The sequence below is a fragment of the Mauremys reevesii genome, linkage group 1 (genome assembly GCF_016161935.1).
Source record: "Mauremys reevesii isolate NIE-2019 linkage group 1, ASM1616193v1, whole genome shotgun sequence".
NCBI lineage: Eukaryota > Metazoa > Chordata > Testudines > Geoemydidae > Mauremys > Mauremys reevesii.
Window position 1 is genome coordinate 203603756 of NC_052623.1, and position 25917 is coordinate 203629672.

Below are 25917 nucleotides of genomic sequence, written 5' to 3' on the forward strand. Positions count from 1 at the left end.
CTGGGCCCAGGCAGTCAGGAGGAGAAGGAAGCTGTGGAAAGAGGCAGGTCAGGAGGGGAAGCAGATAGAAGACTGGGGGCAGGGGGAGAGCAGCAGGAGCTAGTGGGGGAACCAGGGGCAAAGAGGGTCAGAAGATGGGGTGATAGGAATAAGTGTGGGGAGAGGGGCTGGAGCAGAGGGGTCTGGGAAGAGCAGGAGCTGTTCAAGGTTAGGAGCAGGAGAGGGAACATGGGCAGAATCTGGACAGCGAAGGAGATGGGGGCAGGGGCAGGAGCCAGGCAGGAGAGGATGGGTAAGAGTCGGGGGGTTAACAGTGAGGCGGCATGACAGGAGCAAGGGCTGGAGGCAGGAGTAGGAGGACAAGGGGACAGACTGCCCTGGAGGCTAGGGCAGATGGCTTGTAGCCACTAGAGCACAGTCCCCTGCAGAACCTGGAACTGAACCCATTATTCCTATTCAGCAAATCGCTGTGAAACCCACTGGCAAAGTGCATGTCTCCATCTCTGTTTAGTGGCAGGTCTGCCTAGAAGATAACAGCCTTCTTCTGCTACCAGTTACTCTGGTAGCTCAAGTGGTAAAGGACAGTGTTGTGGATCTAAAGATTCCCAGCTCTGTTAATGACCCAATATAGTGTGGGCCAATATGGTTCCACAGGCAGAAATGTTTCTATTTTTTTAAACTTTAAAAAAAACATGAAAATACCTATTGGCTTTTGGAGCATCCCTCACAGATTCCGAGAAGACCAGAGTTCCTTGACTGCATTTGGTTATAAGCCTTGTTGGACTTAATTGAAGCCCATACCGGACAGTTACTTGAAGACTGGTGACAGTCCCCTACACCCCTCATGGCAGGCAAGAAGGAAATGGATGGCCAAAAGAGCATCACAGCTCTGCATTGTGATGTCATCTTATCATCACAAGCCCAGCACTGTGGAGTCAGTGGTGAGGTCATCACAGGACCTGAGTGAGAGCTGACTCCTGACCTTCCTTTCAGCAGAGTTCAGCCCAGAGGGAGAACAGTTTCTGGGCCATACGGACACTCAGGGGAAAGTGAGGGGGAGACAGAAAAGAGAACATTTAACGACATCTAAGAGGCAATGTGGGGAGATATGGAAAGGAAGGAACCCAGGTGAGTCCCTGAGAACTAACAAGTGCCCTTTTCCATGCTGTGCTACTGACATGGGAGCATCTGTGAAGGACAAGATGTGTGCTCATGAACACGGGAACAAGACTGGGGAGTGCCCTAAATCAGCACAGCTATGAAGATTTGACTCATTGCTGAGTGCCAGGAATGTGATGCCAGAAGCTCCAGGGATTCTGGGATATTTCTAGTGCTGGGAATGGGAATACTTGGATTTTTCTCTAATTGTGCTGAGAGGCCAGGAAAAACAGTCAGGAATAAAGCAGACTCGAGACCTGAGATCAAATGTGCTTGCAGCTCATGGTCCCTATCCTGTCTGTGACCCTAGCTCAGGTGACAAAGCACTGATGCACCGGCAGCATTAGTGTCTTGCTGCATAAAATTAAAAGGAACAGGGAAGTCAGGAACAGAGGTCAGAAAATGGAGAGTGCAATGGGGAAAAGTTATCAGCATATGGTATGAGAAACAGAGAAGTACTGTGGGGTGGGGACAGATATCGGGATGGGAAGGATGCTAAGACCATAGAGCCATAGATTCCAAGGCCAAAAGGGACCATTGAGATCACCTAGTCTGATGACCTGCATAACACAGTACAAAATAATGCCTAGAGTAGATCTTCTAGAAATCCAATCCAATCCTGATTTTAAAATGGTCAGTGATGGAGAATCCACCATGACTCTTGTTCAATTGTTCAGATGGTTAATTATCTTCATTTTTAAAAAAAGCAAACCTTATTTCCAATCTGAATTTGTCTAGCTTGAACTCCCTGCCATTGGTCACGTTATACCTCTCTCTGCTAGACCAATGGTTCTCAACTGTGGTACGCATGCCCATAGGGGTATATAGAGGTCTTCTAAGGAGTACATCAACTCATCTAGATATTTGCCTAGTTTTACAATAGGCTACGTAAAAAGCTCTAGCGAAGTCAGTACAAACTACAATTTCATACAGACCATGACTTTATACTGCTCTATATACTAGACACTGAAATGTAAGTACAGTATTTATAGTCCAATTGATTTATTTTATAATTATATGGTAAAAATGAGAAAGTGAGCAATTTTTCAGTAATAACGTGCTGTGACACTTTTGTATTTTTGTCTGATTTTGTAAGCAAGTAGTTTAAGTGAAGTGAAACTTGGTAGTATGCAAGACAAATCAGACTCCCTAAAGGGGCACAGTAGTCTGGAAAGGTTGAGAGCCACTGTGCTAGACTATCAAATATTTGTTCCCCATGTACTTAGACAGCAATCAAGTCCCCTTTTAAAAACATACTGCCTGAACAGAGATTTGAACCATGGACCCTGAGATTAAAAGTCTGTTGTTCTACTAAGACCTTGTCCTTCTGAAAGACAGCATAGGAAGGACCTGCCTTGAATTTAACCTGTTGTCCTGGCCATGTGATGGTCACCAGGAAGGCTGACTTCACTGAACGGTGGTAGATGGAGTGAGTAACCACAGGCTTGAATGGAGGCCTCATCAATCCCATCGGTGCTACACACTGAAATCCCAAAAAGGAAAGAGGGGTGGGTCCCATGCCTGAATGACGGCCACTGTGATAGAAAGGATGTCTGCTAAGATGAAATACTAAGATGCTGCAGCACCCCCAAATCTTAACACCACTGATCTCCAGAATTCCAGAGCAAACGCCCTCCCTCAGAACTAAACAATATTCAAAACTGTGAACAGACTTAAAAAGACAATAAACTAACCACTGAGGAGTGGGGTCAGAGGATCATAAATTAAAACAAGCCAAGTATCAGAGGGGTAGCCGTGTTAGTCTGGATCTGTAAGAGCAGCAAAGAGTCCTGTGGCACCTCATAGACTAGTAGACGTATTGGAGCATGAGCTTTTGTGGGTGAATACCCACTTCGTCAGATGCATGTCGTGAAAATTTCCAGAGGCAGGTATATATATATATATATATATGCAAGCAAGAATCTCCAGCCTGATTCTTGCTTGCATATTTATACCTGCCTCTGGAAATTTCCACTACATGCATCCGATGAAGTGGGTATTCACCCACGAAAGCTCATGCTCCAATACGTCTACTAGTCTATGAGGTGCCACAGGACTCTTTGCTGCTAAAACAAGCCAGATCACTACTAGTCCCTAACCAGAACCTTCCTACTGGCAAGATCCCTCACTGCAAGGGGTCCAACAGAAAAATAAAAGAAAGTCGAACACACTACAGAATCTGGAGTCACAAACCGGAAGAAGAAAGTGGGACATGCAAGGCACACAACGAACCCAGATATAAATGACCATGCCACTGACATGAAAGTAGAGAGATCAAAGCTCAGAGAGATTTTCTGCTCCATCATCCAAGCCAACAAAGAATGAAGAAAGAATTTGTGAAAAGTCAGTCAATCTACATCCAAGCACAAGGGAGTAAAACTCCTGCCCAGGTCAATAACAATGGAAGGAGACAGCAAAGACAGCATCTCAGCTCTGCGTTGTGATGTCGCCCTACCAGCCCTGTGAGGCCAGCAGTGAGAGATGAAGCTTGGCCTCCCGTCCCAGAAGGGACCAGAGACTTCAGCACAGCAGCTGGGTGCACCATCTCCTAGCCATAGGGCCACATGAAGGAGAGACAGAAAATTGATAAAGAGGAGAGTCAAGAGGCAATGTGGGAAGGAGGAAAGAGACAGGAATTCAGATGAGCCCCTCAGAACAGATAAGTACTGTGTGGAGAGCAAGTTTGTGTGGGTGAGGGAGGAGAGTGGGGAAGTGAACAGGGGGATAACCCAAGGAAAACCCCTAGATAAGTGAGGCTGTGAAGATTTGACCCCACTGTTGAGTGCTAAAGAACATAAAGCTGGAGCCCCATGGACTCTGACATGTTTCTGGTGCTGGAAATGTGGATTCTGGAATTATTTTCCAATACACTGGGAGGCCAGGAAAGCGATCCCAGGAGTGATGAGGTTGTGCTACCTGAGGCCTGGACTTGTAAGAGACAATAGTGTGGATCTGGCATCTTTTCTTGCTGAGGAGGGGCATTTAACATATAAAGGTGGAGCCTTACTGATAGTTTGCCTGTGGGGTACTGAGGAGCAGATTGGGAAAGATGGTTTGGAGATTATATAAAAAAGGCTTATAAAGATAACATCTGTATTCCATCTGATCCATTTCAAAGGGAGAACAGGAGCTTTAAGTGCCTCAGGGAGTTTGACTGGAAGGGATTCAAGCAGAAGGAGTAGGGGATTGATTGATTCATGGGCCTAGAGTTTGGACTATGGAGTTTGCTGCAGGTGTGTGACTGGGACTTGACTGAGTCTGCCACTGTGCTGCATTTTCACCTGCCAGCTGGGATGATTTGCCTTATTCCCCCCTTTCCCCTCCCTGCATAAGCAGGGAATGAAAGGAGAGTATCTTCCACCTGACAAAAGCTATATTCTGCCCTCACAAAGCCTTCAGGCGAAGACCCAGGAGGTGGGGGTGGAGATGGGAGTGGGAGTGGGAGTGGAGGGATGGGCCCATGGAGAGTACAAGCCCACAGGAGCATTTGACAGAACAATGACATGAAAATCCCAGCAACGAGGGTGAACTCAATGGGAGCTGGAAAAACAACATTCTTACTGGAACCAGTGGCTATAAGAATCATTGAACTCCCCCACAAGCCTGACTCTCTCAAATCTAACATCAAAATTATTCCAGATCAGAAGAGTGGGGCAGGGGCTGATGTCTGTGAGTTAACCCCTTCCCATTTCCTAGAGGTAACCAGTGGGGACTTTTGACAGCAGGTTTCACCTTTTAGCAGCTGTCCAATCTGTACCAACAGGTCGACATTCAGGGGGTACCTGGGCGTTCCCCCTTTATGGAGACTAGACAGCAGTGCCCGGTCACTCCGAGCAAGTGGCTGGGGCATGGCTCTACTGTGCACTGCAAAGCACCTTGCCCTGTGATGTCCCGGTCACAGGAGGGGGGCAGCAGCTAGCTCTTTGTCTCTAAGGGTGCCTTGGCTTGCTGCACTGAGTTGAAGAGGAGCAAAGGGGAAGAGAGGCAGGGAGGCAAATCCAAACCGTTCCACCTTTCAAGGTGGAAGTAAGTGTGTGATCTCAAGTGCTTCCAGGCTCAAATCTCCCCTGAGGACCTTTGTCCAACTGCTCTGAAAGGAAAGACTACAGCTTCCCCTGAGCTGGCCAACTATCCGGATTATTCCCCTCCTTTGGAGAGGCATAGCTGTGAGATGCAGGGGCACACCAGAGTGTCAGACATGGAAGCTAGGAAGATTTCTCCCATTGCTGAGCACTAAGTACATATGTGATGCTGTAACTCACGGCTTAAGGGTCTTTAAGAAATTCCCCTTTGCAGGGAATTATAAATTGCATTATGTAATAAGATCATTTCAAGTGGTATAAGGAGAGGCCTTATTTTAAAGCATGAGCACAAGGGGGCAGAGTTAAAAATTGAGCTTTCAACCTTAAATCTGTAGTTCCTGATTTCGGACTCCTTGGTTTTTCAACATTCAAGTCACATTGTTTTACATCTGCCTTCACCCCCAATTTGTGTGTAATCATTCCAGGTATGATACTGGGAAAGTCATGTTAACCAAACTTTTCACAGGTGGCCACTGTGCATTCCTCATTTTCTGGGTACCCAACATGACATGAGACTCTGGTGTCTGAGCTGCAGTACTGCTAGACTCTTCACCAACATAGCTGAAGGCGGTGGGAGCGGTGCTCTGGACATACAGGGTATGTCTACATTGCGATAAAAAACCCATAGCACTGAGTATCAGAGATAAAGTCAGCTGACTCGGGCTTGCACGGCTTGGGCTACGAGGCTAAAACTTGCACTGTAGTCATCTGGGCTCGGGCCAATGTTCAGGCTCTGAGTCCCTTCCACTTTGTGGGATCTCAGAGTCCTCATGCCAGCCTGAGCGTCTACACAACAATTTTAGAGCCCCACAACCCTGCAAGTCTGAGTCAGCTGACCCGGGCCAGCTAGGGTTTTTTGTCACATTGTAGACATGCCAATAAGGTGTTATATAATGTTAAGTACTCTGAAAAATAAGATGCTAAGTATTTCAAATTGGGCACTCAAAATTATTTGATACTTTTGACAGTTTGGGCCTTAATCTCTCTCTCAGTTCCACATGTGTAAAATGGAGATAATAATACCACCTCACCTCACAGGGAGGTTGTGAAGATAAAACTAAGATACTGTGCTGAAACGCCCACAAGGTAATTAATAATGATGTATTCAGAGCAGGGTTTGGATGGTGTGCAGTAAATAAGGCCTGGAGCCATACACTGAATGATGAGGATAAGAAATAATATTGAATAGCTACCCAGTCCTGTGCAGGGTTGATGTAACCACTAGGCGAACTAGGTGGCCACCTAGGGCACCAAGATTTGGGGACACCAAAAAGCGGTGCCCCCCAATTTTATTTTACACTATTGCTCCCGGTGGGGGGACGGACTGCTCGCAGCTGTGTTAGCACCTACCTCTGCAAGCGTCTTCTGCAACCGCGGGCCCCACCGCCTCCCTCCACCGCACCCCACATCACTGCCCGCCTGCACCCCCACTGCCAGCCCGCAGCTGCCTCCTCCCTGAGCCCCCGGGCTGCCGCATCGCTCCCTAGCCCACTCCCTCTGGCTCTGGCAGTCCCAGACCCCCTGCCACAGCAGCGGCTGCTGCCCAAGGGCTGCCGGCTACAGATCGGAGCAGGAGACATCAGCCCGCCTGCAACTGGCCCTACTGACAGCAATGCAGTGGCGGGAGCAGGGATGGGGTGGGGAAAAGGAAGAGGAGACCGTGGCCACCGGTCCACCTGCGGGGGTGGATCATGGCCCTGCCAGAGGATACAGGGTTAAAGAGTTGCAAAAGTGTAACCATCCTCAGCACGTACCACCTTCCAAGGCTTCATCCCCATCAATCCCTGCAGCCTTGTGGAGCAGGTGAATAGAGCCCCATTTGGGGGGAAACTGAGGCAGCGAACAGGGACGTGACTTGCCCAAGGCCACTTGGGGAGTCATTGTCGGAGTCCTGCTTTGAACACAGGAGATCGAGGCTCCTAGTTCTGTGCTGGTTCAGACCATTAGACCAGAGGCCTTCAAGCCCCGAGCTCTGCACCTGCCCACACAAGGTATTAATCTGGGATTCAGGGGCAGCATACTGCAAGTTTTCAGTGAAGAAACACGGCTGTCTGAAGCCCTTATGGCTACAGGGAAAATCTTCCAAAGGTAATGGGCATCTAGCCGACACAGTTCTGTCTGCCTGAGTCTGCAGCCAGCCTGGGACAACAGCTCTAGAAAATGCAGCAGTAACTGTTAAGTTTAATTACGACTCCGTCAGAGCCAGATTTTCATGTAACACGGGTGACCAGTTGCGTGGTGCACAACCACTGCAAGTGTGCGAGCAACTCAGGTTAAGTGCAGCTAAACCCTGGGCAGGCTGCAGCACCCAAGAGATTTTTGTTCTCCTGCTGAATGACAGCAGATGCACCAGTAACTTTACTAGGTAGAAGTTTAGTGACCACATTAGGGCCAGCTGCCCCCTATCATTCTCCTGATTGCTTGCACTGTTATTGATGGGAGATCTGCTGTGGATTGAGGGGTGTTTATGGACCTGCCTTTGCAGGCTCAGTCCTGGCCCAACATTTGAAATAAACTGCCCTGAGTTTCAGAAGTACTGAGAACCCTGGAGTTCCCACAGACATCGGGGGAACCGCAGGTGCTCAGCATCTCTGAAAATCAGGCCCAGAATGACACTGACCCCTCTGCCCTGGCCAGAGCTCTCTGAGTAAGGGGCTTCAGCAGCGATTGGCATGGGGCAGAGCAAAGCAACCAGGATGGTCATGACGGAGGCTGGAACTCTGTCCTCACCTCACACCTGTGGGGAAGACAGGCCTTCAGACACCCCCTCCCGCCTGCATTGCACTTTCCAGCCCAGGAGCAAGGAACCATTTCACACCTTAGTGCTGTGGGGAGCTGAAGCCCAGAACAGGGAAGTAACTTGCCTGAGGTCATGCAGTGAGTTGGTGCCAGGGTGGAAAATAGAAGCCAGATCCCGACTCCCAGCTCTGTGCTCTGATCCCCAAAACAGCCCTTTCCAGATCCATGGGTGTGGGGGGGAACCAGGAGGGATTCTAGCCGAGTGCAGGAGACCCAAGGCCATTTATTTTCATTAAATATGTAGACTAAATAATGAAATTAATAAATTTTCAAGCCGAACGTGTTTTAATTCTAATGAACAATGCCACATTATGCAGTATTCATTTTTGAAAGTTTATAATAAGCGATGCTCCAGGGGGAGGGGAGCGAGGAGCACAAGGTGGCAGTTTCGCCTAGGGCACAAAATATCCTTGCACCGGCCCTGATCCTGTGCACAGAATGAGGCAGGAGTGTTGTTTGAAAAAACAATATGTGATCATGCAATTAAAGTCTGTATCATAAAGTATATGCTCAAGGGGACAAACTCAGATTGCACAAGCAACCTTTATTCTGGCATTTCCTAACTTTTGAGTACTTGACTTTGCAACCTTAATAATGTTCTTTTAGCATTTCATGTGTAATATAATATACTTGTTCTACATTATTGAGCATTTTCTTTTCCTTCAATCATTTTATATTATGTTTGTAATTCTATTAACTGCTTGCTTCTGTAATTTCCTGTGCATAATTGTTGATCCTGTTCTATTTTGTTATCTTTAGTGATCAGTTTTGCTATAAAACAAAGGCAGCCTAAGACATGACTGTTTAAGCATCTGCAATAATGAGACTAAATGTTGGCATTAAAGAGCCAGTGTGCACAGAGCCTCTTTTGTGAAGAATTCCTACTGGAAGTTGCTGAGATCTCTCTTTTTTTTAAAAAAAAAACCCTTTTAAAATAAAGTGCTCCCTGTATTCCCTCTGTCCTCTACATCCCTGGCAATTCTTTTTGTCAATCAACAAATTAATAATCAGCAGCAGTAGGAGCCCATTGTGCGTTTGAACTGCGGGGTGACTTTCTACTGACATGAGATTTCAGGTTTGTGCTGTGTTAAATGCCAGAAGTCAGGGCCAACCTGCAGGGAGCCCTGAGCTAGGTTGTTTGGGGAAATGGAACTGGGGCTGACCTCACACACCATGGCAGCCGGGGAAAGGAGTATTCATCTCTGAGATGATGTTAGACCTTGTCTACAGTCAGGGATAGCTCCAATACTGCAACTGGTGTAGCTGTGCCACTGGTGACTCTCACAGCATTACTACACTCAGAAAATGCATCTTGTTAGAAACTAACACAATGTTGCCTTCAGGACAGGAAAGGACAGTTGTGTTGGAAAATGTGTGAAATGAGACATAGGAGCAAGGTGTATTTAACAGTCTACAAAAGATGTTAAGTCATATTTTACATCACATTTAGTTAAAAACATGTTAGCACATTTTCTACCATGAAGCACTTTCTCAGCGTAGACATGGCCTAAGTGTAGAAAAGGGCAAGCCAGGGTTTGCACTGATTGCCAGCCGGGGCTAAACTTATTAGCTCAATCTGTGCAAATCCCTGCGTATCTTTGTCTACACTTAGGGGGTCAGCATTAGTGCAGTTACTCTGACCTTTGGCCACCCAATTTTGAATCAGGCCTGATTCTGAGAGTATCCTTGGGGCTGAAACTTAGAAACAGAAAGGGGAATTCACCCATGTTGCAGTCAGCATAGCTGTCACAAATTGACCCCAAAAGCTCTCCATAATGAACCTTCCAGTGCAAAGCTGGCTTTCTGTGGGTGCTCCACTTAGGGTGACCAGACAGCAAGTGTGAAAAATTGGGACGGGGGTGGCGGGTAATAGGCGCCTCTAGAAGAAAAAGCCCCAAATATCGGGACTGTCCCTATAAAATGGGGACATTTGGTCACCCTAGTTCCAGTGCAGGAATTATTCTGGGGTAGGGTGGGCAAAAGGAGGGAAATGTGTGGGTGTTGCCAGAGCAGACTAGTGCTTCAGTGATTTCTCAGTATGGCAGTGTCAAGCATAAGTTAGGGCAGTGCCTTGTCCCTCAGCAGCAGCAGTAGAATAGAAGAAAAGTAAGCAGGCTCCCCCAGGTCTCTAGCCATAGTGCAGGATTGAATCTGACCCAGTGTGTCATGAGGGCTTGGGGGCAGAGTTATTTGGGCTCCCCTGAGGGGCCTGGCGTGTTAAGGTTCCATCTGGAAAAGAGGGAAGCTGGGCAGTGTTGAGAAGTGTAGCAGGAGACAACCGGCAGATGGAAGGTGAGACAATGTTGGAGGTGGGTGGAAGGAGGTCTGGGTCATTTGTCTTGGGAACAGGACATCAGCATACTCAAGACACTGCCTGGAGTCTACAGCCCCCTGTGTACTCTTAGGGTTAAAGGAACCTAGGCTTAGCAAGGCTGCATTGAGATAAAGTGTGGAAGCTAAGCCAACTCTAGGATTATGATCAGTAAACCAAGGAGGTATTTTAACTATATAATGGATGTACTTAGTGTTATTTACTGACTTGTCAGGCCTTGCTATTGAAGGTGACTTGCAAAGAGGAAATAATATCCTGGCTTCATGTTCTCTTTTGCTTTCTTAATGTATGAAGCAAGCATGCCCGGCTTGTCGGAGTTTTATAAAAGGTATTTTTGTTACCTTAGAAATATCAGTGATGTCAATTCGATTTTTCCTGTGTGACAAAGTCCAACTGGAGAGCTGCCAGAGAGTGGTCCTATTGGGATCCAGGAAGTGGGCGGGCAGACTGCTAAAGGACCCTCCCCCCAGCTTAAGGGGAGGATCTACAGGACCTGGAAGCCAAATGATTCCAGGGGACAACTAATGAGATAACAGGGACAGGAGTGAGGTCAAAGTGTCAAACGATGGTGGAAGGCCCATAGATTAGCCCTAGAATTCTAAAGGCCCCTTTCCCCGTGAGCTGAAAAGAGGTTACCTCAGGTCAGCTAGGGACACCTGAGTCCAATTAAGGACTACCTGGGGGGGAAGGAGGTGAGAGAAGCTATGTCTCCTGGGTGGAAGGCTGCGCTCCTCCCTATAGAGGAAGCAACGGGACTGACTGACTGTTTGAGGAAGGACAGGCATCCAGAGGCCAGCATAACAAGGCAGCACCCTGGAGAGGGGGTAGGGAGTGGTACATTATATTCCCTTCTAGTATAATGAATTTGCTTCTTTGTGTTTGGCTGAAGAGTCCTACTTGGACCTACCCTGAGGCCCATCTTGTAAATGTTGAAAAATATTACCTGAGTGGGGAGTAATAAAAACTCTCTGGAGCAGAGGCAGTGAGTTGTATGGGCCCATGGTGCCCATGCTCCAGAAATATTCAGAGCAAGGGGGCCCGGCTCCACCAATGTTCAGGGCCTGGTCTCTCCCCTGGCTGCCCCTGCACACCTCCCCCAAAGTTTAATCTTTACTAGTGAAGCCAGGATTTCACCTTTGGTGTTTTTCTTAAAGCCCTAGCAGTAGCAGGAAGGGCGGCCAGCATGTTCCTCGGCCCACGCTGCTTCCCTCAGCCCTCATTGGCCTGGAATGGCAAACCACAGCCAGTGGGAGCCACAATTGGCCGAACCTGAGGATGCGGCAGGTAAACAAAGTAGCCCAGCCTGCCAGGGGCTTTCCCTGAACAAGCAGCAGCCCTAGTTTGAGAACCACTGCTCTAGGAGATGCTGGTGATGAGGTGTGTGCTAAGCCCCACCGCTTGCTGGAGATAGGTGTCTCCCTGCAGACCAGACTTAGGTAGGATAACCATACATCCTGTTTCCGCCGGGACAGTCCATTTTCAAAGCCCTGTCCCAGCCATCCTGACTTATTTGACAAAAGTAGGCATTTGTCCCTGATCGAGTTGGCAAGAGAAAATGGAACAAATGCCCACTTTTGTCAAAAAAGTGGGGTGCGGCGCTGAGGAACATGCGGGGGGCAAGCAGAGATGCCAGCCCCATGCAGGGGGGAGGCTGGGCTGGAGGAGGAGGAGGGAGGGAGGAAGGGTTCCAGTGTGTGGGGGCAGGCAGGGTTCCAGCCACAGCCTCAAGCAGGTGGCTGGCAGGGTTTGAGTGATTAGGGACAGCCTTGAGTGGGGGTCCAACAGGGTTAGAGTGACAAGTGACAAGGCCATCCTAGATTTTATCTATTTCTGCTTGCATTCCAGAACCAGGAACCTGCTCCCTGGAGTGAGGTGCCTAAATCATTTTTTGAGGGAATGAAAGGAGCCTGCCTGACTCCACACAAAGCAGCAGCTGGTGGTGCCCATGTCATAACTCTTAGCTCTGTGGATGGAGTACTCAGCTGGGATGTAGGAGACAGGTACAATTCAACCACCTCTGCCTGGTGGGAGAAAGGATTTGCACAGGAGTCTCTCACTCTCAGGAGAGAGCTCTAACCAGTGAGCTCTGGGATATTCTGGTGTAGGGTTCCCTCAGTCTCTCCTCTTGAAACTGTTCCATTGTGAATAAATAAGCAAAGGAGTAGGGGGACTGGAGCCCAGGTCTCCTACCTCCTGGAGGTGGGGTAGCCCTAACCTTCAGGTTATAGTGATTCTTCCTCACCTTCTCAGGCCTAATGACTAGTTAAGTAATCAGCATAGCTCAGTGGTTAAAGCTCATGCCTGAGAAGTAGGAGACCTCTGCTGAAATCCTTCCTTCCCCTTCCCCTCCTGGAGGGAATTGAACCTGGATCGCTAACATCCCAGCAGAATGCTTTGAAGATCATAAAATGTCCAGCTCCATGCCATGGAGCCCAAATGGGGCCTAACAGAGTGAGGCCCTGTAGGAAAGAGAAGTGTTTGCTCCCCGACCTTCCTGTGGTTCATGGATTGGATGGTACAGGCATCCTGGTGACTGGACTAAGGCAATAGTGCACATGCCCAGAGACATGAGTACAAAGGGAACTTCTACAGCAGAAATTTAGGCCCCAGGTGAGTTTAGGCACTTACAGAGTTAAGTGTCAGCTGACTGGGAGTTGCAGTGGAACCTAAAACTGAGGTTTAGATGCCTAAGTACCTTTGTTGATCTGGACCATACCTGCTCTGTGCCTCTGTTTCTTTGACTGTAAAGCAGAGATGCCAGGAAGTGCTGCAAAGCTTCACAAAATAATGTATGTGAAGTGCTTGGGGAGATCTTTGGGTATAAGTGCAAAGAATTACCATTATGATCACTATTATTATTGTCTTAAGTGGAAATCTTTTCAGCTAATAAGCAAGCCACTCCCAGCCCTTACTGCTGCTGACTGCTTACCTAACCTACACTTTGAAAAGATAGCCCCTTGTTCCTCCTAAAATCTTATGCCTAGACAGTGAGTGCTTGGTTGCTATTTCCCAGGTGCCCAATGTAGCTAATGTGGAAGGAATAGATGACCCATACATGGGTCAGATTTTCAAGCATTCATCACCTACAAATGAGGCCAGATGTAAGTCCTCAGCAGCACCTGTTGTGATACTTCTGGTCTGCTTTTCCAAACGGCTCAGCACCCAAAATGCTGATCTCCTTTATCAATCAGGCCACTTATTTTGATAGTAAGGGGGAGTGGAAATGTGCCCCCTTCCATTGTAGCTATCTTGCAACTTTGGGCCCTAGTGCATTTTAAAAATGAAAAGCAAATGAGAAGGTGAGATAAGACAAGACTTAGCAGCTAATTAGTATCTGGCCAGAGACAGGAAGGGAGTAATGCATTAGGGATGGGGAGAGTGATCCTACAAAAACATCCTATCTCCCAAAAATGTGTTTACATTGTATAGGGTAATGAATAAACACAGCCGTCTTTCACTTACTTCCTTAATATGACTGCTAATTGTCTGCTGTTCCAGGGTTTGTTTTGCCACGTGAGGGGCTAGCAATGGAGTGCCCAGGAACCACAAGTTCCCCCCATCCCCTAATGGAAAACGTGCGAGGCGAGCATGTGTCTGCCAGTGAATACATTCAGCATTATTACCCATTGGGTGTGTTATATACGCATATATACCATGTGGAAACTTTCTTATTTTGTTGTCATGCCTCGGGACCCAGTGAGATGGAGGCCCTTTTGTGCTAGGCACTGTACAAACAGAGTAGTACAGATCCCTGCCCTGAGCAGTTTGCAAGCTGAATAGACAAGGAAGACCCAGGGTAGGGAAAAGAGATAGTGCATATGAGCAGAATCAGTGTGATGACAGCAAATGGCACATTAGTGTCATGTTGTGGCGGGGAGGGGGGTTAATATTTTTGGATGGGTTTAGTTAGGCGTGATTAGCTATGTGTATAGAAAAGGGGACTGGAGAGAGGACAACAATGAAGGGGGATAGAGGAGGGGAGGAAGGTACAAGCAGTGGGTGTGGGGTGAGGCTGGGGTGAAGCGATCACAAGGGGAGTTGGAGCAAGCAGCCAATCAGCACAGGGCAGAGGCCTAAATCCATGAAGACCAGGCCTAGAGATCAGAGCCCATAGGTGGTGGGGTAGGAAAGTATTGTTTCTGATTTATGGATCACTCTGGGGCTTAGGCAGAGCCAGTGCAAGGATATTTTGCACCCAAGGTGAAACTTACACCTTGCGCCTCCCCCCCCCCCCCGCACCTCCACCCTGGGGCATCCCCCCCCGCGGCAGCTCCGCCCTGAGGCACCCCCCTTGCGGCAGCTCCCCACCTCCTACCCTCCGCCCTGAGGCACCCCCCCACCCCAGCTCACCCCTGCTCCGCACCCGAGCACCCCAAGCACACCATCGCTGCTTCACTTCTCCCGCCTCCCAGCCTTGCGGTGCCTAAGCTGATTGGCATCTCAATCTTGGGAGGCGGAAGAAGTGAAGCAGCTCACCCCTGCCCCTCCTCCTCCCCGAGCACGCCGTGGTGCCGCAAGCCTGAGAGGCAGGAGAAGTGAAGCGGCCACGGTGTGCTTGGGGAGGAGGCGGGGCAGGGGTGAGCTGGGGCGGGGAGTTCCCCTGCGTGCTGCCCCCCCCCTTACTTGCTGCAGGCAGCCCTCCCCACGCTCCTCTGCCCCAGCACCCTCCACCTAAATGCCAGCGGCGACCGGGGCAGCCGAAGATCCAGCCACTGCGGTCACTGCTGAAGAAAATGGCGCCCCCCAAATGCCAGTGCCCTAGGCGACCACCTAGTTCGCCTAAATGGTTGCACCGGCCCTGGGCTTAGGCAGGACATGGGCATCCTGACACTTAAAGTGACTCATTGTCCATATGCACAGAGGCAGAAACTTAGGTGTTTAGGGAACTTTTACAGTAAAATTTGGGCACCAAGTGAGTGTAGGCACCTGTTGGGTTAGACTGCAGCTGAGTGAGGGTTTTGTGGCTCGCAGTGATACCTAAAACTAGGATTTAGGTGCCTAAAACTAGATTTTTAAGCACCTTTGTGGATCTGGCCAGAATGTCTGGAGTTAATACTCTGAAAACATCCTCAGTGTTGGCTGGTCTCTGCTAAGGCTGCTTTGATGCCTGCTCCTGCAGGCCTCAATTTCATTGAGCCCTGGGGTTGGCTCCATCCAGAATTTGTCGGTTTCTTCCCCAAGCTCACCTGGTGCTAGGGTGACCAGATCACAACACTAAAATATTGGGACACAGTGGGGTGCCGTCAGCCCCACCTACAGTCCACCCCCTCTCCTTCCAGACTCCGCCCCCACTCTGCCCCAGGTCCTGCTCCCCCCCACTCATCCCCCCCCACCTCACCCTTTCTCATCCCTCGGCCTGCCGCAGGCTTGCTGCATCCCTCCTCAGTCCCCCACCCACTGCTTGCCTCCTCACTGCCCCCCGGCCGCCCGCCCCTCGCTTGCCTCTTCACCCTCCCTGCGCGCCACTCGCCTCTTCATCCCACCGCCCACCACTCACCCCTACGGTGCCGACTTCCCCTCTGCCGGGTGGGTGCTGTCCACCCCTGCCTCTTCCCGCCCAAGCACTCACCCTCGCTCCTCCCCCATTCCACCCCCTTCCCCCAAGTCCCTGCCCCTGTCCTGCCTCTTCTCCACCTCCTCCCCTGAGCGTGCCGCATCCCCGCTCCTCCCCGTCGCCCTCCTGGAAAGCACTAAGCGCTGCCAAACAGCTGTTAGGCAGCAGGAAGCACTGGGGAAGGGGGAGGAGCGGGGACGTGGTGTGCCGGGGGAAGGGGGGGGAGAAGGAGGCGAGGAGGGGGAAGCTTGGCAGCCATTTTTCCCCATGGGTGACTCCACGGAGTCGGCACCTCCCTCCCACTCGCCTCCTTACCTGAATATCGGGACAAATGGCTTCCCGCTCGTACATTGATTGGGGCACGGGACAAAGGGTTAAATATCAGGACAGTCCAGATTTTATCGGACATCTGGTCACCCTACCTATCTGGTGCAGACAAGGGAGGGAGGGTGCACTACAAAAGACCCAGTGCTCCCAAAAGGAGGTATCTCCTCTTCACTAATGTGAATGTGGGAGATGTTTGTCTTGCCTTTCTTCCTCTTTAGTATCTTATTAGTTAGCTGTCAAAATATTAAAATATCATGCTGTGTTTCTTTAAGACAACTGTCAGTTAAGCTAAAAAAGAACTGGAGCTGCTCTAGTCTTTATCTCCTCTCTTTAGGTATCTCTGTACTTGAAAAAGGTGAGGTCTTACCCCAGGTTAAAACAGCAGTGAAGAGATGGCAACTCAGCCATGGGTGAGCAGGGAGTCTGGGATTGCAGTTGAGCAGCTAACCCAAGTTGAAAGCTGAGTTGCCAGATCTTCACGGCTACTTTAAGCTAAATTTAGCTAACTCATTAGCCAACCAGCATTAAGGCCACATATTTTATTTGTAGTATAGACCTACCCTTAAATTGCTATATGACGTTACTGTGCATTGTTAGCTACAGCCGTGTTCCACCACAGAGATGGCTTCACTTCCCTTCTGTAGGGGACAAACAAGTCCTCTATATATACATCCTATAAAATCCCATGGGATCCTTTCGGATGGGAGTTACTAAACAAACAGACTCTACAGTGATTTCCCTTTAATTCACAGCTCTGCATTTGCTTAAAGTCAAGTCAGTATATTGCCTTGACTGGCCTCCCCATAGGCCTTTTGTTAGCCCAGATCTGTAGAACTCATTAATCATTTTGTATTGTGTTTATTTACATGGCACTACTTTAAACGTTGCAGGAAGTTTTGCTTGTTTCTTTTTAAACAAAAAACTTCCTCTTGCTATTATGCCTTTTGTCTCTGCCGCTGCATTGTTCATTTATTTGAGTTTCCTTTGTGCCTTGTCTCAAGGCTGTGACCAATGGCGCAGTACAGGATATGCATTGCAGTAAGACACACAGGGAAAACAAGTCTTATTCAGCAACTCAAGATTGTGGGGTTTGGGGTGTTTTTTAAAGCAGAAACCACATCATATGAAGCTTAATGGTTGTATTGCACCTTTTGCATAAACTGTGTCCTTGAGCAGAGTTAAACCTCCTACTGTTTGTGATAAAATAGTAATCGGAGAGAGAAATAGACAAAGGAGAAAAGAAATGAGAGAGAGAGCTGATGCGGTAGAGATATACAGGAGCTCAGTGGTTTGAGCATTGGCCTGCTTAAGCCAGGGTTGTGAGCTCAATCCTTGAGGGGGCCATTTGGGGCAAAAATCTGTCTAGGGAGTGGTCCTGCTTTGAGCAGGAGGTTGGACTAGATGACCTCCTGAGGTCCTTTCCAGCCTGATATTCTATGATATAATGAAAGCTGTTCCCCACAGTAGGCGCTTCAGAAGAAAGATTTAAATTAAAGGGAGATGGGCAAGGCAGATGCTGAATGAGAAGAGTCTCACACCTGACAATGTGAAAGCTGTAAATAAGGACCTGTGGGGAGGAAAAAAATAAGGCTGTTCTTTTAACTCCACCAAAATGCATTAGACTGAGTTTAGCCTTGGTCTAAAGGGGATACAACTCCCATTGTGAGGTGTTGTGAAAGCTTGTGCCAGGACATCTCCCCCGCCCCCACATCAATTAAAGTTAGGATGACCAAATAGCAACTGTGAAAAAATGGGACAGGGCTGGGGGATAATAGGCACCTATATAAGAAAAAGTCCCAAAAAACAGGACTGTCCCTTTAATAGCAGGACATCTGGTCACCCTAATTAAAGCGAAGTTCCCAAATCAAGAATGATTTTAAAAAAATACAACCCTATTGTACAGGAATGATTCAGAAGCCTGCAATGACACTCTTCCCAGCTATAAGCATTTTGCAGCAGTGACTATAGAAACACAGTAGCAATCCTTAAACACAAGGGAATGCTGGGTAGTGTCTTGTAGCTTTTACACTCCATTTGCAGAGGTGTAACTAACACAAGGTACAAGGCACTGAAGAATTATGCCCCAAGAGGGCTGCTTGAAGGGTTCCTGCAATGAATAGGGAGCCAGTGGAGTTGTTTAATATTAGGAGGATGTGGCTGAGTTTCTTGCAGATCCCACCCACTTCTCTCTGTCCCACACCTACAACTACTTAGTAAACATTGTTCTGCAGTGTGAGTTGCTATTATTCCTGGCTTGGCTTTATCTATAAGTCCACTCTTTAATAATTTCACTCTAGCATTTGCATTGTAACATGTCTATGACAGAGCAATCCTGCCAGAAGGTGTGATTTGGAGATACAATGAGTGTGTATCTGAAAGATCACTTCATATTTATCCCTGCAATGGTGACTGAATCTGAAACACAGAGAAACAAAATCTCCAGCCCAAAAGGACAGCGTGACTTCTGTTAGGCAATTATGTCCAACACAGGTCAATCAAATTATAATGAGCTCTAATCAGCACTCCCTTGAGCTGTAACACACACCACCTGCAGCTGAACAGTCCTTAGGAAAAGGTGTGAAATTATTTCCTGCCTTGGAAACACATTATAGAGCAATCCCCTGCAGTCAGAGCCTTGAAACCAAAAGCCCCACAGTTTAGGTAAGCTAGGGGCAAACACAAAAGCATGCAAAGGAACTGGCTTGTGGAGAGCCATATAGCCAAGAAATCACTACACATGGCGATGAGTAAAACGCAGTTCTACTGTTTTTCTTCTCAGCTGAGAGGCTTTCTAGCCTGTAGAAAATACTTAGCTCTTATAAAACACTTTTCATTAACTAGTTGCAAAGAAGGGGTGCAGAGAAAGACAAGCAGCCATCTTCTATAAAGACTTAATTACTCTAGTGAAATATGACATAATGTTTGCTTCCCCTAGCATATCTATAACCTGCCTAGGTCCCTTTGGGTATGTCTATGCAGCAACTAAACACCTGCAGTTGGCCCATGCCAGCAGGGCCCGCTTTAGGCCAATTCCCCCAATTCCCCCGAATCGGGCCCCGCGCCCAGTGAGAATCTCTTCCCTGGCTGGAGGCGCCTTTTTAATTTTTACTCACCCGGCGGTGCTCCGGGTCTTCGGCGGCACTTCAGCGGCAGGTCCTTCAGTGCCACCGAACACACCCGGAGCGAGTGAAGGACCTGCCGCTGAAGTGCTGCCGAAGACTCGGAGCACCGCCCGGTGAGTACAAGCCCCATGTGGTTTTTTACATAGTTTTTTTTTTTTTTTATAGTCATCCCTGCCGGGGCCCCGTCAAAACTGTTCAAATTGGGCCCTGCACTTCCTAAAGCCGGCCCTGCATGCCAGCTGACTTGGGTTCAGGCTGTGGGGCAGTTTAATGGCTGTGTAGACTTCCAGGCTCTGGCTGCAGCCTGACCTCTGGGACCCTCGCAAGGTCCTAGAGCCCAGGCTCCAGCCTGAGCCCAGAAGTCTAGCCATGAAACTGCCCTGTGAGCCCAAGTCGGCTGGCATGAGCCAGCCATGGGGGTCTGGTTGTTGTGTAGACATAACCTTTGTGGACCTGGGCCTAAGTGACTTGCTCATGGTCACATGGAGAGACTGTGCTTTCCCATAACTGTGAAGTCAGGTTTCCCATGTTCCAAGTTAGCATCCTAACCCTGGCCTATCCTTTCTACTCCCCCTACTGTCCCATAATACACCAGTCACCACTATCTGGTGTCCTTTCTGTGTGCCACTAAGCAGGGATCAAATATGGAAGCCGTTTACTTGCCCAGATAGTGCTCTGTTGCCCCATTCTGATCTGGTAGTGTTTTACACCCACTTTGCACTGGTGTAAATAACTGCACAAGAAGCAGGGCAATACACAAACAGATCCGCTGCGTGTCTGGCAATGGGTATGTTTTGCAGTGTAGTCACGGCTTAAGACATAAGCAGAATGTATGAAGAGAAGTGTTCTTACAAATGCCTTCAACCCCATTTTCAGTAGCAGCAATCACTTTGGAGTAAGCAATGGAAAGTTATTGACAGTGAAGAAACTGGACAGCCATAAAAGCAATGTCATAAACCCGTTCAACAGGTCACTGCGCTGGTAACTATAATCTGTTTATTTTAAACTGTATGACTGGAACAAATGTGTACTGGTGCATCATCCTAATAAGAGAAAAGCTGTTCTTCTGCAGAGCTCTCAGATTTCCTAAGTCTGCTTTTGCATCCAGAAACTGCCTTATTAGCAGCCAGGATTTGTGTATTCCTTTCTCTGCATATTGACTGAGGCAACATAGACTTATTTGGATTGAAATAAAGATTAAACTGGGGAAGGGGGGAACCTGTTGCTCTAAATCTCCTGGATATACTAGGAAGTAATCAAAGGTGCCCAAGGCACAGTCTGTGGAATCCCAAAGTGCAGCCACAGATAACCTTTCCATGTAACTGCTCTGGGAAGGCCAAACTGAATTATGGGACTGATCTCGCAAGAACCACCACAAGGCATAGTGCCAATAGAAGAGCTGGTTGAAAAACAGAACTCTCCTTCTGCAAAAATATTTGTGATTTCAGCAATTGTTTTCATTCCAAATTGATATAAAAACAAAAATCAATTTTCTGCAATATGGAATTTTCAAAAAAATGCAGTTTGATTGGAACATCATTCTATTTTGACCAAATCAAAACATTTGACTCCAGCTTTTCACTTTATATTTATAATGGAATTGCTTAAAATTTAAAATGCTTCATTTCAATTTTTTCCAAAGAAAATTTCCTCAAAAACAACACATTCCCACTGAAAGTTTTGATTTCAGTAAAATGGTATTTTGGGACATAAAGTTTCATCAAAAAAAATTTTGAACAGCTCTACCTATTACTGTGTGTTGGCTCAGGGAGACCATAATAGGTAGAAATTGCTGTTTGGCTGAATTCTCCAGAAATAAAAACCTACACGTGGGTGCACTGCTCAAGTCAGTGAGCCTACCTACAGTAGTAAGCACTGCATACAGTAGTGAGTGTGTTTTCAGGTTAGTGCTCCAACTTAGTACTATTTTCTCTCTCGTTGGTTGCTAGTTTGGTGCAGTGGGTAGAGCACTGGACTGGGGGTCAGGACTGGGCAGAAAATAAAGAGATGTAACTGATTACGTGATGCCTTCTCCCACCAATGAACTCTGTTTTGCAGAGTGTGATCTGGCCTAGAATAATTGAAAAGTCATAAAACTGGAGTTGGATAGAAAACTGGCTTACAAGCAGCACACAAAGATGGCCATGAATGGGTTCTGTACAAGTAGGAAAAAGATTACAACTGGAAAAAGTTTGGGAAGGGAATATCCTATGTTCTCACCCACTACACATAAATGCTTTATAGGAGGTTATTGGAAATAAGATTTCCAGGGTTACATTTGGAGTAATAGCGTTTGAGTCTTGAGACAGACAGAACTACGGGGTCCATCTGTGTCCTATAGCCACAATGAAGAGTGACTTTTGTATTCTGTAGAATTGTGTCCTGCCCCCTCTGTATGACCAGGGACACAATGAACTGACCACGTTAGTCAGAAGGTGACTTCATAATCTTACCTCTATCTAGAGGAGAAGGCTTGGAAGCAATGAGTTCTCTGGAAGTACCATCATCCTTTTAACTTCCCTAGCAGGGTGCTAATGGCTTGTCTTCACTGCCGTGCTACATCAGTGCCGATGTTGTGTGTCTGGTGAAGATGTGCTACATTGACAGGAGGGCACTCTCCCACCGACATAGCAGGGTGTGGACACCACTTTAAATCTCTGTAACTTGCATCATGCAGGGGTGTCATTTTCACACCCCTGAGTGACGTAAGTTACATCAACTTAAAGCAGCAGTGTAGACCAGCCCTAGGGCTGGTCGCTGTCCCAAAAGACGACTGTTACTGCATTGCAACTAGGGCAATAAAGATAAGTCTTTAATATTATTTGCATTCCAGTAGCAGGTAGAGGCCCTGACCAGCAGCAGGGCCCCCCTTGTAGTGGATGCTGAACTACACACAGATACTGATAGATGGTCCCTGCTCCCAACATAGCTTACAATATAAATAGACAAGACAATGGGTGGGGAAAAGGGGAGAATAGATGGGGAGCTGAGGCAGAGAGAAGTTAAGTGATTTATCCAAGGTCACACAGGAAGTTTGTGGCCGAGCTAAGACTTGAACTAGGGTCCCAGTTCAATGCCTTACCACCCAGACATTCATCCTTCCTGAGACTGAAGAGTCAACATGAAAGAGTTTAAAAATTTCTGCAGAGGAACCTTCAATGTGATTATTCCCCCCACCACCCATTTCTCTGATTCTTTTAGAAATGACTATTTATAAACCTACTCAGCTAAGTTGTTCACTGGGGTGAAGGAACTGAACCACTAGGGACACAAATTAGAAATTCAGCGTGAAGCAGGGAACTCAGGCAGATCTGCTTCAGTCAAAGGGTAATAAACATTTGGAACAACAGGGAAAGTATCTGAGATGTAATAAAGGAGATCAAGAGGAAGCAAGGTTGGCTGCTGGAGATAGAGGGGATTAAGGGGTCTGATGAAAAAAGTGGGAGGGAAGGATTAAGCTAGAGCATGTTAGACCAGATAGCAGGGTCCCCTGCCTCCAATTCTTCTCTTTCAACAAAATAAATGCTCATGTTGTGCATTTTTATTCCTCGTCCAAGCTGCCTTATTTTGGTGAAAGGGAGTACTATCCGGCCAGCTTGCTCCGAGGAACCATGTTGTGCCATTTGTGTGTAATGACATGTTATCTCTGTACAATGATCTCCCCTCCATGCATTTCATTTAAGGGCTGTTTGTAAGAACTTCACTAGTTAAACCCAAAGCCAGACTGCAATTGCTATAATGCATAATTTTGTGCTGACAAACTAAAGAATGGCGCAGTGTGCATCCCTCGAGAGGTGAAATGAGGACTTAAATCACTGTCCCGTATTGCACAATTCCTACTGCAACAATAGCACAGTTATTTCATAGCCCTACCTTAGTTTACCCCACCTATGCACTGCGGTAACAATCCAGATGCTACCTGACTATCTCAGCTGTTCTTGAGAACTGGAGAACAATCACAAACTAGTGTGCTATGACAAAAATCAGCCAGTTCCAAAGGGTTACATAAAGAATCAACAAAACTGCAGTTACCCACAAGGAGTTACATTCATGATGAGAAACAGAACCACATTGTCTGACAATCAGAGAAGAACAATGAGGTTCAATGAGAAACCAAGTCCTAAACCAGTTCTGCCAAGGGGCTGGCATGCGTCCACGCCATGTAACCTTACCTCTTTCCTCTCCCTGTGCACAGAACTGTACGCCTCATTGGAGCATATGAGCATCTAACAAAACTCATCCTTCCCCTCCCAGGCATTCTGTGCCAGGAGAGAAAAAGGAACTGCCATGACCGTGCCATTCTCTTTCCCATCCTGTCCTCCTTCATCAACCCAGCTAATACTTCATTAACCATCCTTGGGAGCTACATTAGGTTCCTTACCATCCAGTATTAGTAACCTTTTTATTGCAGTAATTCCTAGAATCCAGCCAGCCCTCGTTGTGCTAGGTGCTGTACAAACACCTAGTATATGATAGTCCCACCCAAAAGGAGTTTACAGTCTAAAGACATATCAGGTGGACGAACAAGCAGGCTGGAGCGAGGGGCGTGAGACAAGGTAACAACAATAAGAGGATATAGGCAATTCTTAGCCAATTGGGAGCCATACTTTTTCTATATACTTCTCCTGCATTTTAATTCCTAAGGACTCTGCAGCTTGGATGATAGGCATATTCCACCCCTTAGCATATCACAGGTCCATCTATATGATGTATGTAGTTAGATGTCGTCACAGAGTCAATACTGATTGTCCATTATAGTGCACATTTATGAATGCTATCAAGACACTCCAAACTTTCCAGTAGTAGGCTGTTTTATTCTTTTGAATGGATTGATGGCTTCAGAGGAAAGCAATAATAAAACCAACAAACTGGCTGACTGAGTGTTGCTAATGCGATCTGGTTTTTCATTAACAGAGGTCCTTGGGATTAACAGCTAATGCCTATTGCTAGGAGAGGGGGAGGGTGTGTGGAATAGCTTGGGGAAGGGAACTGCCCATAGAGTATTATAAGTAGAGAAGGGAAAATACTTTTAATTATTCAATATGCAAGTCTCTGAAGCTAGCCCATACATACTTACCACTGTTTCTGGAGAGAACCTGTTTCAGTTTGCTGCACTATGTGTCAGGTTCTGGTATTATCCCTCCAGATTTCTCACTAAGCCATTGGAATAACCAAAGAGCTAGCTCCCCACTTCCTTCAGGAATTGTTTCCAGATTTTGCACAGAGATCAGTGCAAGCTGGGATAGGACTTGGGTTGCCACAATGTGTGTGAATATCTATGCGGTGCAGACAAGGGGTGAAAACTTGGCCCTGTTCATGCCAATGAAAAAACTCCCATAGACTGCAGTGGGGCAAGCATTTCACCCAAGGTTAATAAGCTATTAACTTTATTAATACTTTATGTCCCTCGCTATTGAATCTCAGTGCCTTGATTTGTAGCAGGTCTCACCCTGAGGCATAACTTTATGTCAATATAAAACTAACAGCTGTAGCATATAAGGGTGTGATCTCATCACATCTCATCAACTAAACAGTTTTCAGATTGGTCAGTGCTTGGATGGGAGACCTCTGAAAATGTGGGTGTTGCAGCAGGAAGTGACACTGATTCAGCAAGTGTCACTTCCTCTCTGAGACAGTAATAAGCCAATACCTCAGCAGGGTATTAAGCTGCACTCTGCTGCTAGAGGTGCCATCTTTCTAATGAGCAAGAAAACTGAATACCATTGATTATTAAAGATCTGAAGACACTTTTCTCAAGAATAGCAACCCAAACCCTGGTCTCTTGGCCAAATTCCATTTTGAATAATTGCATTCTGTAGACCTAAATTCTCCTTGCAGTTACAATATTCTTCATTTACTGCACTAAACTGTTATGTAGTGTTATTAACAGCTGCCATGTTCTACCCCTAAGACAGCTGCATTTTTTGAAGGATGGTGGGGAAGTGATCCCTCAGTGAGGCCATTTGGGGAAGGGAGGCTTTTTCTGTGCAAAAAATCTAGCATCAGTGCAGCATTTAAGTTTGAAAAGCAAGCACTTGGAAGTCAAGAAACACTGTTAATAGTGAACGCTTAACCTTTCAATAACTCTGCCCTTTGTACCTGTGCCTTAAACATCTGATGTCTTTATGTACTGTTAAATTATTTGTCAGTTAATACAACCTGAAATTCCTTATACAACTTTATGTACACTCAAGTCCAATTTCATATTGGGCTGGATTAAACTCTCTGTGAGAGCTGCAAATCAAGCCAACTTTGAAGAAAATTGGGTCTGTGTTTTCAAAGCCATGAACGTTCTGAGTCAATGGCCCAGCAATTGTTTGAGACATCCTAACATTCAAGGCTTTTCTAGCTTTGAAACAAAATTTAAAAGCCAAACAGAAGTTTAAACTTGCTAATTTTAAGGAAGGCATTAATGATGTCCATCAAGTGGGATGATACTGGATCCACTGTTGTGTGGGGTTTTTTTGTTTGTTTGTTTTTCGGATTCAGGAGGATCATGAGTCTAACTAACACATAGGAGCCAGAAGCTCTCCAAACACCTCT

The 25917-nt window shown here is 47.1% G+C and overlaps 2 long non-coding RNA genes across 4 annotated transcripts in view; one reads left to right on the forward strand and one right to left on the reverse strand.

Moving 5' to 3' along the window:
• LOC120399351 overlaps positions 1-844 on the reverse strand; it is a 63305-nt gene extending 62461 nt beyond the window's left edge. For all 3 annotated transcript variants that reach the window (XR_005595109.1, XR_005595106.1, XR_005595111.1), the window contains exon 1: positions 703-844. This is a non-coding gene — a long non-coding RNA (uncharacterized LOC120399351). The remainder of the gene's footprint in view (positions 1-702) is intronic.
• A 108-nt stretch (positions 845-952) lies between these two features.
• Positions 953-8999, forward strand: LOC120399342. Its single transcript, XR_005595102.1, has 2 exons — positions 953-1128; positions 8799-8999. It is a non-coding gene; the product is annotated as an uncharacterized LOC120399342 (long non-coding RNA).
• The last annotated feature ends 16918 nt before the right edge of the window (positions 9000-25917 follow it).